The sequence below is a fragment of the Rosa rugosa genome, chromosome 3 (genome assembly GCF_958449725.1).
Source record: "Rosa rugosa chromosome 3, drRosRugo1.1, whole genome shotgun sequence".
In the NCBI taxonomy this organism is placed as follows: domain Eukaryota; kingdom Viridiplantae; phylum Streptophyta; class Magnoliopsida; order Rosales; family Rosaceae; genus Rosa; species Rosa rugosa.
Window position 1 is genome coordinate 25,011,090 of NC_084822.1, and position 17,438 is coordinate 25,028,527.

Here is a 17,438-nt window from a genome sequence, read left to right on the forward strand (position 1 = left end):
TTCAAGAATAATGAAATACTCCCTGCGAAAACGAAAAAAAAAACAAACAAAAAAAAGGTTCAAGGTTAAAGGTGAGCTAGATAAATGGGCTCATTTCAAAGGAACTCATTTAGCCAGCAATAATGCATAGGAAGGTTCTCATGGAATCACCAAATCATGAGAACAAGCATACATCCTGTGGAGCCAAGAAATGCTCATTGTTATGAAAGGACATAATTAGCCTCACAGGGAATAGCCATGCTCACAAACCTGAAACCGATCTAGGTCCGAATATTCCGAAGTCAATTGTATAACCAATTTGCCCCCACGAAGTATGGGCTCTAGACCATAGCCAACTTAGGGCTAATATAGACCCACGAGTGAATGATCGACTACCTCCCAGTTGAGGAACGACTAAAGCCCTACGCACTGGTCCAAAGACCAATGTGGAACCCATGGTTCCTATTCGGGTCTGTCCAACCAGGACAAAAGCCTTACTGAGGGGCCTGAGCATATAGTGGCCCACCCTGGTAAGTCCGCTTTCCCAAATAGGCTCCATATCGACCCATTCACGACTAACTAATTGGAGAAGCCCAACAAGCTTTCCAAAGGTGCCAAGCCTACTAGTGTTTACACAAACCCTACAAGGTCTTCTATATAAAGCATTCTCATGTTTTGCCTCTAGATAATCAAATCCGAATCAACTTAACTCGATTATGGGTAATCATTTTTATGGGAATTGAACTAGGCAAACCCTAAAATTCACTCATCTACAATGGTAAACCATTAATTCCGACTGTATTCTTATGATTATACTCTACGATCATGACTAACTTGATCGGTCGGATAACCCTTGGCCGGTACCACACTAATCCTCTCACAAACAGAAGGGTTTTTCTTGTCTTTTCTTATTGTGCAGGTGATCAAGTCAACAACCTTGACAAAATTGTGCTGTCAAAATTTCTTCTCTTAAAAGTCTGCACACAAAAATCAATAAAAGAAGTTTATAAGATGGTCATGATTCAACTAAATCTAACATTGAGTTGAGTTTCATCAAATATTGTGAGGTGATTTGAGATAGAGATTGATTAAGGAAGGCAGAATCTCTACCGTGGCCGCTGAATTCTAAGCCGTATCGATCTCAGTGAATAACTAACTATACATTACATAACTCATAAATTGCATGGAATAATATATGTGTGTGTTCTAAACATCACGTGCTATACCGCAAAGGGTGTATAGGTTGTTGGAAATTAAACGTGCCTTTTGATACGCCTAAAATAGACACTCAACTTAACCCTGCAAGAATATAGTTGTTAATATAGAATAAGTAGGGATCGTTCAACCAGGAGATTGAGGGTACACAAGTAATTACGTAACAAATAAAGAATCAAAGTATGAATTTAAGTATGTACGAAAATAATGAAAGAATATATGAACATGAAATTGTAAAAAGGGGGGTTTTAGGTTTTGTAACGCAGAAAATTAAAGTAAAACATAAAAACAATGCAGGATTTACAATGATATGAATGAAGATGTTGGAGACTCAAAAATCCACCACAAAACATGCTCAAGACAAGTTTATTATCCTAGTTTCAATTACTAAGTCGTGAAAATGTTTTAATTAAGAACAAATCATGAACGCATGTACAAGTTCTTATTACTTCCCTAAATTACTTAAGCAAGATGAACGCACCATTACTAAGCCTTTAGAACAAACAATCAAGGTATAGAACGCTATCCTATCAACAATTTATTCTAAGCATTAATCACATGTGGAAGTTCGATCGAAACAAGTATGCAAAACTAGTGTGGAACGCTTACCTAGCATGCAATCCTTTTTATTTGGTTTCACCTATTGTCCTATAGGTTTTACTACCATTGAAATAAGCATTATTAACTATTTATGAGATTAAAACACCTATTTCTAGCCCCACTCACAATCAGTTCATAATGTTCTATGCACGTGTTCATGAACATAAACAAGTAAGAGATATCCATAAACCAAAACCAAATAAACAATTTCACAACAAAGTAGTCAAAACTAAGAATCAAAACAATGTCAAAAACATGTCTTGGGGCTTCAAACCTTGCCCCTAACAAAAGTAATTTAGTTACACATTGTCTTAAAAATCACAAGCATAAAACATAAAAATAGAGAAAAAGAAATAGATAGTGGCAGAGGAAAAAGAAAGAGAGATAGAAGAGAAGGTGAAGGGTGCGGTCTTTTTGAACGTATTGCAGAGGCTCTTTATATAGGACATATATAGCCCTAGTTTCCTTCTCCAATTCTGCTTTGCAAATCTTCCTTAGTTGCTTGAGGTTTTCTTTGATTGGTGCACAATTTAATTTTTTTTTTTTTTTTTTTAAAAAAACCCTTAGCCCACCCCACCCTTACATATGTCAGTGAGAATTGAACCCATGACCTTTACAATGTTGGAATTATAATTTACCAACAGGTCACAGCTCACCGACATAATCTTGCCATAATCTTGTGCAATTCTTCTAGGACTCTCATTGATAATTGCAGCATCATAGACCTTCCAAAAATGCACAAGAAATCCGTCACTATTACAAAAACCACATACAAGGACACCCTACAAGGACACATTTATATGCATGTGTCCTAATAACCTTATGAGGATGACTAAAAAAAAACAAGGAGCCCCCGGTGATTTTTTTTGCAAAAAGTTGAACTTCCCACTTGTTTTCCCCCCCACAAATTTGCAAGTTGACCCGCCTCTCTCTCTCTCTCTCTCTCTCTCTCTCTCAAACTGAGACTTTAGAGGTCAGACCTAAATCAAAACCAGATGGTCCAGATCTACCAAAAACACAACCCTCTCTTCCTCGTCCACCCTCTGTTTTTGATCCATGTCTCTCTCTTCTCCATTGGCCGGCGGCCGGCTTCTTGGCCTCTACCTCTCTTACTTTGATTTCTCACTCCTGAAACCCTAAGCTAACACCTCAAAGAAGCCAACCCAAAATCTGAATGCAAACCACTCTCCCGTCACACTTTCTGTCTTCCTCCACCGTCATTCGCCATCTGCAATTCTCCATGCGCATCTCTTTAATCTCGTACTACTTTTATCTATAGATGCCAAACCCCTATCATACCATTTTCTAATTCACTTCCAAATTTCCCATATTTTTCTCAATCTAACACCCAATTTTCTCTGCCTAGCATTTTGATCTGCAAGTACTTTAATATATTTGATTTTTTTTTCATTCAAGAAAGTAAAAATCTTTTCTGGGTTTGGGTTTGATTTGGTGGTCAGTTATGACTCGTAGAAGTTTAAGTATCTGTAGGAGTTGTAGTTTTCATTGAACAAAAGCTCATATGTCTATTTTATTTTGAGGGGTTTCAATTGCTTAAGGGGTTTATTGGGATTTATGCAGAAGATTGATTTGTGGGAAAGAAAACTAGGGTTTGAGTTTAGAGTCAATTTTTTGGGCTTTTGATTAGCATGTGCTTTGTAGGATTGTAAGACAAGAGTTTGAGTTTTGTAGTGTTTTGTTATTTATAGGGTGTTAGGGATCATGGGTTCCAAGGATCCTGCTCCGGTGGTTGACAAGGTGAATGGGGCAACGCAGGCGCCCGTGGACTGGTAAGTGTTATGATGCGGCTAAAATAGCCTCACAATTTAACCCTGCAAAATGTAGTTATAGTATAGGATAAGCAGGGATCGTTCAGTCCGGGGATTGTAGGGTACACCTACACAAAAAGGTCAATTAACAAATAAAAGAATAAAATGGGGGTTTTGAGATTTGGTTCCTAATCTACTTAAAATAAAAACAAAACAAATAAAACTATATACAATGATCGACTTCCCTAACCTTGACCAATACCACTCAGAAATTACTAAGTGTAAAAACAGAAAATCCATTTCAACATGCTACAAAAATGTGCCCATCTTAAACGCTTAGATAAGAGCCCAAATGAAAAGCCTCAGCGGATCAATCCATTTATCTGATTCGTTCTAATGTAGGCTTGGATCGGAAAAGTCCTTACCAAGCCTAATACTACTAATTTTTGAAAACACTCAGCGTAATTCTCTTAACTAGTAGTATTATCTAACCCTCGAATCAACTCACACGTGCAAATTAACCATTACACATAGAATTTAACACGTAATTTCCAGAATCGTTTAATCATTAAGACATGATTTTTACCACTTTTTAGAACTAATTGCTACTTGTTTAACTCAGCGCCTTAACAAATAATAATTACTCTTGGCAAATTAAGCAAACACACAAGAACTCTCACCATTATTCTTGCATGCAAACTTATGAACCTAACTCTGAAAATTACCTAAACACATAAAAGGGCACAAGATTGTAACATGCATCATAAAAGAATTCTCGAAATTAACTCAATAATAAACTGAAAATCTCAAAAATATTAATAAAAATATTCTGAAAATTTCATGTCTCCAATTACACAACTCGCAAATCCGAACACACAAAACCGAAACAAAAATTGTGAGTAGAGTCATAGTTACACTTTGAAGCTTTCCTCAGCGGCTTGGCAACAAGGTGATGAACTCGTCTCTGCTATGGTGGTGGAGCGTCCTTGACTCAGCGCCTAAGAACTTCGTAGATTGATGGATGGATGGTGGTCACGGTCTTGTAGGTGTTGGAGGTTTGAGAAGTGAATTGGGCAGAGTCTTGGAATAGCTTTTGGCCGGGAAGTGATAGGCTGGGAAGTGATGCCAATTCTATTCTGGACGTTGCCTATTTATAGGGGAGCATTGGTTGGCTTTTGTCGATCATACCCTTCATCATTGGACGGATGGGATTGCATCATAATTCCTTTAATTTCCCAACTGAAACGTCTCCTTTATGGCCTTAATTCCTCTCATAATGGGGTCTTTTAACAAGCTTAAACGTCTTTCTCTTATTTATTTTCCAGTTGAAACATCTTTTTTTTCTTTATTCCCCAACTGAAAAACGTCTTTCTCCTTTATTTCCCTTCTTCATTGCTTGGTCAAATGTCTTAAATGCTTTATTTTATGACTCCATCATTGCTGGTTCCAAGAGTTCCACCAGCCAAGGTTTCCTACAACAAGCAGGAGAATATCAGAATTTTCTAGAGAAAATAAAGGGAATTAAAATGTAAAGACCACAAAAACGAGGAATCCTGATCCAGCTAGGATTTTTCATGAATTTATCTTTTTCCGCTTATTTCACGCTAAACACTCTACAAGACTCTTAAAATGACTCGATGACTCAAAACACGAAAGTTAAGGGAGAAACAAGGCTGAAATGGGGCATATACTCAATAATATTGTCACACTTTTTGCTCCTATCATGTTACAGATCTTAGGTTTGATGTAGATGTAGAAGTGTTTATGTGAAACCTTGGAATGTCAATTACATGTTTTGAAACTGTGCATGTGTGATTAGGAATGGTAAAGCTTGTCTTACTTTAGAAACTTGATGTAAGATGGTATAATGATATGGCTAAAATAGCCTCACAATTTAACCCTGCAAAATGTAGTTGTCAGTATAGGATAAGCATGGATCGTTCAGTCCGGGGATTGTAGGGTACACCTACACAAAAATGTCAATTAACAAATAAAAGAATAAAATGGGGGTTTTTAAATTTGGTTCCTAATTTACTTAAAATAAAAACAAAACAAATAAAACTATATACAATGATCGACTTCCCTAACCTAGACCAATACCACTAAGAAATTACTAAGTTTAAAAACAGAAAATCCATTTCAACATGCTACAAAAATGTGCCCATCTTACATGCCTAGATAAGAGTCCAAATGAAAAGACTTAGCGGATCAATCCATTTATCTAATTCGTTCTAATGTAGGCTTGGATCGGAAAAGTCCTTACCAAGCCTAATACTACTAATTTTCGAAAACACTCAGCGTAATTCTCTTAACTAGTAGTATTATCTAACCCTCGAATCAACTCACACGTGCAAATTAACCATTACACATAGAATTTAACACGTAATTTTCAGAATCGTTTAATCATTAAAGCATGATTTTTACCACTAGTTAGAACTAATTACTACTTGTTTAACTCAGCGCCTTAACAAATAACAATTACTCTTGGCAAATTAAGCAAACACACAAGAACTCTCACCGTTATTCTAGCATGCAAACTTATTAACCTAACTCTGAAAATTACCTAAACACGTAAAATGACACAAGATTGTAACATGCATCATCAAATAATTCTCGAAATAAACTCAAAATCTCAAAAATATTAATAAAAATTTTCTGAAAATTTCATGTCTCCAATTACACAACTCACAAATCCAAACACACAAAACCGAAACAAAAATTGTAAGTAGAGTCATAGTTACACTTTGAAGCTTTCCTCAGCGGTTTGGCAACAAGGTGATGAACTTGTCTCTGCTATGGTGGTGGAGTGTCCTTGACTCAGCGCCTAAGAACTTCGTAGATTGATGGATGGATGGTGGTCACGGTCTTGTAGGTGATGGAAGTTTGAGGAGTGAATTGGGCAGAGTCTTGGAATAGTTTTTGGCCAGGAAGTGATAGGCCAGGAAGTGATGCCAATTCTGTTCTGGACGTTGCCTATTTATAAGGGAACATTGGTTGGCTTTTGTCGATCATACCCTTCATCATTTGGACGGATGGGTTTGCATCATAATTCCTTTAATTTCCCAACTGAAACATCTCCTTTATGACCTTAATTCCTCTCATAATGAGGTCTTTTAACAAGCTGAAACGTCTTTCTCCTTTATTTATTTTCCAGTTGTTTTTCCTTTATTCCCCAAACTGAAAACGTCTTTCTCCTTTATTTCCCTTATTCATTGCTTGGTCAAATGTCTTAAATGCTTTATTTTCTGATTCCATCGTTGTTGTTTCCAAGAGTTCCACCAGCCAAGGTTTCCTACAACAAGCAGGAGAATATCAGAAATTTCTAGAGAAAATAAAGGGAATTAAAATGTAAAGACCGCAAAGACGTCGACGGTGAGGAATCCTGATCCAGCTAGGATTTTTCATGAATTTTGTGTTTTTTGCCTATTTCACGCCAAACACTGTACAAGACTCTTAAAATGACTCGATGACTCAAAACACGAAACTTGAGGGAGAAACAAGGCTAAAATGGGGCATATACTCAATAATATTGTCGCACTTTTTGCTCCTATCATATAACCTTTAGAATAGAAAGGGTGCAAGATGGAAATTTTGAACTGGGGTTTCTGAAGGAACGGATTCAAGTGACAGGATATGTAAACAAGTATGTTTGGCAACAACACAGCCTGTATAGCTATTGAAATCTACTCAACTTTTGGCCATTGTTGGATGTGTATGTGTTTTAGCCATCTTGAGTTTTCTTTTGCATAAAATGGAGTGATGTAATTAATATATTATGGATTAGAAATTGTGTTAAAAAAGTTTGTGTTAGTTAAGAAAGAATACCCAAATGTGGATTAGATGTTGAGAAAGCTATTTGATATGTGCAGGGCTTGTCCTGGCAAAAAGATACCAGGCAAAATTACTAAGTGTACATACCGCCTATATCACATACCGCCAAGCATAAGCAACAACCTCGTAAGTGGCCCCCGCGACATGGTTAGTCCCGCCTACAACATGCCTCCGGTAGACCTACACCCGAGCTACCTCGCTATGGTGGAGGTTGGCTGGTATCTAGACGGGAGGCCATCCTCCGATGCTCTCCAAAAGGCTTCAAGAGAAACAAATAGGCACATATTGTCCCACATCAGAAATATAGAATAGAATGGGACTTCCTTTAGCTATAAGGGAAGTCCTCCCCTTCTTAGATGAGGATGGGATCCATGATCCCCACACTTGTATACTACAAAGGCTACTTGGCCTCACTCATAGTGGAACTTCCAAGTGGACGTAGCCTTGCCTCAAAGGCAATGTGAATCACTATACATGCTTGTGTCACTCTCTCTCTCCATCATGCATCATACTTAGTTCCCGTATTCTCACACGGAAACATTGGCGCTAGAAGGAGGATCCCTAGGAGTTTGGGTATGAGCCTCAGACCTTGAGCAAGGGTCATCTATGGGAACCACCAATCATGTACGCGCAAGACACCCCTCACCTTGAGCAAGGGTCATGTACGGGTACCACGAGTCAGCGGGTACACGCAAGACACCCCTCACCTTCCTCACCCAAGCCTCCGAGGAGCCACCGGATACATGAGCCAACAGGTACCACTAGCCAGCGGGTACTAAGAGTCAGCGGGTACGTGCACATCCCACTCCCAAGTACCTTCAATTCCACTCCCAAGTTCCACTCTTCTCCGGGCCTCTCACGAGTCAGCGGGTACGCACACCTCCCGGTACCTCTCTCCATCCCTCTGCTATGCAACACAACACCACCCATCTAGGAATCAAGGTCCAATTGCACGTGGACCCAGATAGAACTGCTGGCCTCGCTCATCAACCCCTCCCCGGAGATACTAACTTGTATTTAGGCCAGCGGGAATCATCTCTTCACCGACCAGCATCGTTATCCAAGGTGTCACCGGTAGCGCACCCAAATTCTCTCCGGCACTCATGCTTCCTCCCGGACAACTCCGTGCTCTATCTCACTGGCAACTACTCTAGAAACATCAGAACCAACATCGGCGAGTCAGTCCTAGTCACCGAGCCGCTCTACTCATACCGGTGCTTCAATTTTGCTCGACCGGGAATTCCAAAATCTCAGCTACCTATCCCGGTGGCTGAGATTCACCAATACCATCTTCACATCCCGGCAGCCGTTTCTCCTCTCGCTGACTAAACCAACCTTGAAATTGATCCCCATCTTCGACACATCCCCGTGGCATCGTGTATAAGCTGGAGTCCCGGGGACAACATCATTTCTGGATCCACCTCCGTTCGACGGTTTTGAACAACAACAACAAAAAGAAGAAGAAAAAAAGCTGATCTTTGCCACACCTAGACAATTGCTTTGGACACCTGAGAATATGGTTTCGACACCCAACCGGACAGCACAGTCCTCCAGGGATCCATCAATCTACTCAACTCAGGATTTTCTTTGTCCGGGTACTCTACCTCGAGCATTTCCGGTACTGTGCATTTCTCCCGGCAGTGCATTTCTACGAGCAAGCAAAACTAAGTTTTCGTACTCGTGGCATTCTTCAAAGTCACTGGTAATCATGCATCTATATATGCCTGCTACGCCGCGTGTAATTACTGCTTATAATCAAAGTCCATATGCATGTATTCTATCTGTCTTCACAGAACGTTTGTAGAATCACTTTTCATGTCACCGCTTTATAGTTGCATAGCTCATGCTGCTTCTCTTCTGAAGCTAAATGCACGATTACTATATTAGCTAAAATATGTTCCATGTGTACGTGTTACATTTTAACCCAAAGAGCATGACCCTATCTCACCACGTACGAGCTGCATTGATCACCCTGTACCAGTGTTCAAATATAGCTGCTGTATATCTTCTGATGGGGGTCAAATATCCACCTTTCATTAATTATTAAATGATGCGGCTGAAATAGCCTCACAATTTAACCCTGCAAAATGAAGTTGTCAGTATATAGGATAAGCAGGGATAGTTCAGTCCGGGGATTGTAGGGTACACCTACACAAAAATGTCAATTAACAAATAAAATAATAAAATGGGGGTTTTGAAATTTGGTTTGTAATCTACTTAAAATAAAAACAAAACAAATAAAACTATCTACAATGATCGACTTCTTCACACTCAAAACAGACTTTTCAAACCATATCAACATGCAACGAGTTGTTTCAATCTATACAACCTAAAATCATGCCAACACTAAATATCATAAATGAATTCGAAGTACAAGTCTGAAGAGATCGAGTACCACTTTAATTCTTCTTTTTAATCTCCTAAGTTAGGAAAAGTCCATAACTTAAAATATTTCATATAAAACATTACGTTAATACTGAAGAGCATCTGTCAACATTAAATATGAATCATTAAGTGCAATTATAATTCTGAATTCAAACATGTATGCATCCATAAGAAGTTACAAACGCACGAATATGTAGCATATAATTAATCTCAACCATTGTACATAGCCTTTACCACATCAATTTCTGCCCTAAAACGATTAGGTGAATTAGAACACAAATTTGGCTTTATTAACCTGCAGATTAACATCACTGTTCAACCAAAATCACATGCTTAAAGATATAAAAGGATGACATGAAATCAGATTGTAAAGATATCATAAACAACTCAAAAACATAAAGAAACGAATCTGATAATTACTAACATAAACTTATTAAGCTCTTCACGGCAAGAGGCTTTTTCTGAATTTTGGAGAGGGTTTTAGAGAGAAGAGAGCTAGGCTAATGAACTGAATTTTGCGTGAAGAAGTGATGGTTTTGGCTTCAAGAATTGCTGCTATTTATAGTGGAATTCTCCTCTCTTGTGATGCAATCATGGCCAATCATCTAGAGGTGATTTCTCCTCCAAATTTCCTTGATTTTCTCCTGACAGAGTCCTGATTTTTCTGATCTCTTTTCCCCTTAAAATGCTCCTTCTCTTTCCCTTGAATAGTGACCAGATACATCCCTTATTCCTCTCCTTTGAATTGCACTAATTTCTTCTTCCAAGAATTGTGCACACAATGAACTCCTATAATCAAGAAAAATCAGAATTTAATTAGAGTTATAATCAATAGGAAATAAGATAATTAAGATAATTAGGATAAATATTGAATATAAACTCCCCTCAATATTTAATTCCACAAAACACAACCAAACATACAATCACCCTAGGTAACAATTAGTAATCCCTGCATCGAAACTTAGTTCAGGAGATCACATGAAAACAAACAAAAGAAATCATATAAATCCCTGCATAGAGTTTAGTTCAGGAATTTACATGAAAACAAACAATACAAAAAGCGGTAATCCCTGCATATAACTTAGTTCAGGAGATTACATTAAAACAAACAATTCAAAAGACAGTAATTCCTGCATATAACTTAGTTCAGGAGATTACAATTAAATCAACAATAGAATTCATAGAAAACCAAATCTCATGTAAACACAAACGAAAAACCCCAGAAACCTTCCCTGAACTACGACAGACTCGAGCTCAACTGAATTGTAACCTGTCACCTCTGCCGAGGTTCAACCTTACGACCAAACTTCAGACCCTTCGGTCCTCAGAATAGAAATCCAGGTTACCACTGTAACCTTCAAACTTCAGACCCTTCGGTCATCAGAATAGAAATCCAGGTTACCACTGTAACCTTCAAACTTCAGACCTTTCGGTCCTCAGAATAGAAATCCAGGTTACCACTGTAACCTTCAATCTTCGGACCACTTGGCCCTCAGAATAGAAATCCAGGTTACCACTGTAACCTTCAAACTTCAGACCCTTCGGTCCTCAGAATAAACCCAGGTTTACCACTGAAACCTTCTGACTCACAATTGTCACATCACAACTCCAAATAACTCTTTCAACAATATAAATCATCAAAAGTCTACATATCACATGCCACACCTTCCAGATATATATATATATATATATAGTCCACATAAATATATATATACGTAGTCACCCACTCAGGGATGCCACTAATACCAAGTATAGTTTTATAAATTAACTACTCGAAAATCATTTTATAACAAAACATTGTTTTAACCTACCCATGAACCGTTGTCGATCAAGTTCATATATTTTAAAACAAATAATTTGTTTCGAAAATGATTTCTCATGCTAACAATAAAATATACTAAAATAAAACATAACTAATTTATCAACCGAAACACCGTGAGATTTACTCACCTCCAAATCCTGCTGCGTCTTCTCTAACAGCCAAGATACGATTCACAATCGTCCGCCAACTCAAACCATCAATCACCTAACCAAATCAAGGCCACACTCAATACAACACAAAGCACACAATTCACAAAACACACTTATACGACGATCCAACAGTCAGATCCTCAACCGAGACCATCCAACGTCTTCAGAACACTTCTACGATCAATAAATCAAAAGTACAAGTCAATCGGACGGCCAAATCCTCACGGATCAAAAACCGAAACGAATCGAAAACCCTAAAACCCTAACATGCATCAACTTTCTCCAAAATAACCTTATAATATATCAAAACGACCGTATCGATGCGTAGATGCATAAACTGAAAACAGAACACAAAAATATAGTCTGATGCGCCGCCACAAGCGACGGGTCAGCAGGCGGTCAACGGAGGTGGTCAAAGCCGAGTCAACCACCTCCGATGTAAAAGTCGTCAACTACAAACATGTTCAAAATGAAGAGATGAGCCACCTTCATACATGGAGCTAAGTGAGATTCGGTCTAGATCGTCCTAGATCAAGCTTGGAAGTTGGATCACTCTCGTGCGAAAACTCAAGCTTGGAAGTTGGAAGTTGAATCAAGGATGTCGAAAACTTCAAACCTTGATCTTTCGCTCCACACTCAAAATCGTGATGCAAGGCTTATATGGGGATGATCAGGAGGAGGAGACAATTCCAAAAATGTCAACCAATCGCCGAGGGGATGCCGGAAAAAGGGTGTGAGCCCCCGAAAATTTTGTTTAATTTTTTTAAGGTAATTTTTCGCCAATAAGATTTTTCCGCAAGGTAATTTAAGTGAAGGAATTTATTTTGGAAATTATTTTGGTATCGAGACCACCTATTGGGCTGACAATTTAAGTTTGGGCCGAGATTCTTTCATTTGGGCCTAGAAGGTTACAGAAGTTTAGTGAGGCGACAATTTGTTGAATTTTCGAAGACGATAAGTTGAGTTGAAACAAAGTTTTGGATTTGGATTTTTACGAGATCGAGTTTTGGGCCTAGGACGAAGTCGAGAAATAACTTAGGAAGTTTCTGACGAAAGGCGAATAAAAGAAAAGCTACGAGCCCAAAACCGAAAGCAATTAGCTAGAAGAGTTTCGTAATTCGTCGCAAGGGCAAAATGGACATTTTACACACATAAGTATAAATAGAAAAGGGGTAACTAGAAAACCCTAGAGCCCTCACTCTTTCCCTCTCGGCCGCGTTTCTCTTTCTCTCTCCCCGACCTCTCTCTCTCTCTCATTCTCCCTCTGCCATCACCGGAAAATACCATCTCCGGCCACCATCTCGCAAAACCACCACCACCAATCGATCCAGCACCCAAATCCGACCCAAGCCTAAGCCTTACCGTCGACATGCATCGCCCACAGCCACCGTACACGACCACCACTGTCGCGACCTCACTGCCCCTCCTCTTTCGTCGATCTCCGATCATTACCTCGCCACAGCGCCACCACATCTCCACTCAACAAGCGACGAGGAGTAAAACCCAGAAGCCCTGCCACCCACCGAAGCTGAACGACGCCAAACACACATCATCGGAGCCCTCGGCTCTGCATGTCTTCATTTTTCGGCCTCCAGTCCAAATCGAGCAAAACCACCTCCAGAAATAGGATCAGCGCCTCGTCAATCACCACAACCCCTAACCCAGACCTTTGACTCCAACCAGAGCCGCCGCACACCGCCGTAGCTCCGCCGTGTACATCGCCGATATATCCAATCTTTCTGGTAAGCCAACCCGAGGCCCCTTTCCTTGTCCCATTGAGTTTCCAATTTCGAAATAATGGGTCTCTGATGCTTTGTTCTTCGATTGGGGATATTTGAACATTGGGTACGGAGGAGACGGAGAAGTACAGATTAGAAGGAAAGGCTACTAGTCTTGAGTTCGAATGTGTTCTTAAAGGAATGATGAAGAGATGATGGCAACTGCAAGATGCAGCACGTAGTGAAGGATATGGTCTCGGCAGACTAAAATGGGTAAGGAACACAGGCTTTCGAATTTTGAATTTGACTGTTGTTGGGACATTGAGGTTAATTAATTAAGGATGTTGTTTTATGGAGGAAATGAGGTCTGCGGAACTGCAAGCTTTCGGAGAAGGGAAGTGCTGGGTCAGTTCCATTTGTATTGAGGAATTGGTAAGAAACTCGAGACTTTGTTTTGGATATGGATTGATTGAGAATGGATTATTGATCCTATTTTTGCGTACGTACTAGGGAATCTGAAGGATTAATGGTGGTGAAATGAAGCTTCCACGATTTGGCTATCTAAATTGGAAAAGAACAAGGGTAAGGGTCTTGGTACTTCTGCTGTGAAATATTGGTACATGGTGAGGTTGTGGCCTTGTGGATTACTTGAGATGAAATTGATTGAATGTATGGACAGAGTTTATTTTCTCAATTAAGATGATGTATTTGGTTTTGGAAATGTCCTTTTGCTGATGGGCTTAATTTGGTGGTAATTGAGAATTAAAACTCGATGTGTTGAATGAGGTCAAAGGGATTAAGTAACCACAATTGTTTGAGAAATTGATTATGAATAGTGGTGGATTTTATTTGATTGAGCTAAATTAGGATATTGGATTAACGTTCTTGAAATAAGGTTAAAAATCGGAGTATTCTAGTGTTGCCATATCCCGAAGTTATCGTAAGAATGTAATAATTCGGGAATGGTAATTACTATTTATTTGCTAGTATTTAATGATTAAGTAAAATGAGGTCAAACTGGTTGACCGGGATTTTAACATGGAAAGAAGTGTGATCACCATCTATCGAATGAGCTTACTACGTTAAGTGAATTGTTCGGTAATGGAAATTGTGATTTGTTTTCGTAAAGTAAAAAGGTTAAAGAAATGAAGGTGAAAGTGCTAAGTATAATCACCATATCCTAAATGATTCAAATGCTATATCATTTGGATTTGGATTGTTTGGGAATGGATAATAGAATTTATCAACTAAAGGAAAATCCTACAAACACAAGTTCTAGATCATTGTTCGATTAAAGGATAATCCGATGGACTATAAGGAAATTAAGTAAATGCTTTGGTTGCTCAGTTAGTTGAGTTATAATGAAGTCAAGTTACTTATTGGTTTAATTTTATTATAAAGGACTCGAGCGTGTGCACATGGAATTGGACAAAGTATCCAAAGTCGGAAACGAAGTTAAGTTTGGGCGAGCACTCCATATCCAGGTAGGGTGAGCTGTCCCTTCCTTGTTAGAGGTTTTTCTATATGTGGAATGCTCTAGTATATTAATATGTTGCCTGCAAGTACGTTTTTGGTTGTTCATTAGTCGATGCCTCGTGATATCTGTGTTTCCATAACTGATATTTACTGATTACGAAAACCGAGGCTAGACTTGTATGTGGAGATACTGTACCCATTGTATGTTTGTACTTGTGACCTGAAAGTGAATGGGACCTAGACGCATAGATTCCTAGGGATCCCACGGTGTCGATAACCGTGAACCTCCGGAGGGGGCCATGCTCCTATGTTTGTCGAGAAAAAGTGAGTATAGACAGTGAACCAGTCATAGGAGACTCAGGGCCAGGAAATGGACACTTTCGCTACTTGTAGTCAGAAGTACTACAGAGTAGTTGGCCGGTTCTCGAATTCAGGACGAACCAGGTCGGTCACCGATTTGTTTTATTTTAGCCGGCAGGTAAGTATCTCGGAGCTCCAAGTTGTGTGAAGCATACTGCATATGTTTTATGAAAGAAAACAAATGTTTGTGGTTGCCTCTTTTCTTAAAGCATTTTTTGATAAACGTGCACAATATTATGTAGTAAATATTTTCAAGTATATTATTTTTCAAACCTAGCATGGTTGGGTCGGCCCCTACTGGGCATGCGAGGACGAAAGCTCACCCCTACTATAGTGTGCAGGTTTCGAGCATGTGGTCGGGAAGCGTACAAGGGAGGCACATGGCACGGCTTGGCGCATTTCTCTTTAGTTTTATCAAAAGAAGGTTTTGGTCCTTAATCGGATTTTGTAGTAGCTTGTTTATTTACTTTTTATTTATTCCCTATTCGTTTACAAAAATTCCAGGAGACCCGTAACCCTGGGGCGCGTCTCCCATACTTGTAGTTACTTAGTGATCTGTTTTATTTGCCAAATTGGGCTCCGATCGCAAGCCCAAAACTCTTAGCCCATTTCGAATTCCGCTTTTGAAAATGTGTTGTTAGGTTGCTAGAATGATTTGTCCAAGAAAGTGTTTTGTAAACCAACAACCTAAACTCAAAAGGCCTTGCAGTTTCGGGTTGATGAGCTATCGAGTTGCCATTCGTGACATGTCGATTCCTCATTGGCTCGGAGTCGCGGCGCTGTGGGACCCCCTCTCGGGTCACCACAAAGGGTTTTCCGGCCGGGTCCTATCGGCTCAGCTGTGGTATTCGATCTCGGTCTGGGGGCGACGGCGGGGCGAGCTGACACCGCAGAGAGGACGATCAGGCTGAGGCGAGTTGGTCTGGTCCGGGTCCGGGTCCGCGGCCGGAGGACGCCTGACGGAGCGGGAAAACACGGGTCGGGTCGACGGAGACCCGACGGTTCTGAGGAGGCGCGGAGGAGAGAGAAGAGAGAAAAGCAGGGGCCAAAACACAAAAACTGGAAATTTTGGGATTTAATGAAAAATCCGGATTTTTCTCATATTTATATAAATTTCCCAATTTTTCAATCGATCATAACTTTCTCATACGAACTCCGATTCTTTCATTCCACATGTCCACGAACTCGTATCGACGCACTCTACAACTTTTGTGAAGGAAGTTTACGGAGAAACCCAACGTATAAAAAGTCAACCTTTGCGCCCCCCCTAAAGTCATACTTTCCGAATAAAAATTCGTCCGAAACACTTCCACTCCCCCCTTGAACCACGAACTCGTACAAACGAACACTTTATTAATCCCAGGAAACATTTAGGAATTAATAACAAATTTCCGAGGTCTTACATATGAAGATACCGATATTTAAAACCTTGGTTGGGCCTAAGGGGGAGAGGGAGGGAGGGAGGGAGAGAGAGAGAGAGAGAGAGAGAGAGAGAGAGAGAGAGAGAGAGAGAGAGAGAGAGAGAGAGAGAGAGAGAGAGAGAGAGAGAGAGAGAGAGAGAGAGAGAGAGAGAGAGAGAGAGAGAGAGAGAGAGAGAGAGAGAGAGAGAGAGAGAGAGAGAGAGAGGTGTGCGAAACGTTTTTTTTTATTGTCTACGCACTCACATGTGTAGAAAATGGTGTTTATTGTCTGCAGGCCGGAGAGGAAAAAAACAGGTTTTCGCGTGCGCTCTTCTCCCGGCTAAACGTCGTCGGCGCTCTTGCCGCTGCGTTCTGGTCCGGGAGAGGATGATAGGCTGAGTTAAAGGTGTGATTCCATGGCGGAGGTACGGCTTAGGGATGGAAGTTGGATGTTCGATCTATGTTTGGGGCAGATCGTGTTGGATCTCTCATCGGATCGTGACAAGGCGGGTCCACGGCGGAGGATTTCGGTGCGGCGGCTTTGTGGCGTGTTGGTAGCGTGGTGGCGATTGGCGGTCTGCTGCCGGCGGTTGGCGGTGGTTGAGTTTTCCTTCTGGGCTTTTTCGGACGGTGGAGGTTGAAGGAAGGAGGTCTGCAGGGGTCGGTTGCAGAGGAAGAGTTGATCGGCGTGGGTTGAATCAGCGCGAGTTCGGAGTCCGATTGGCGGCCTCGAG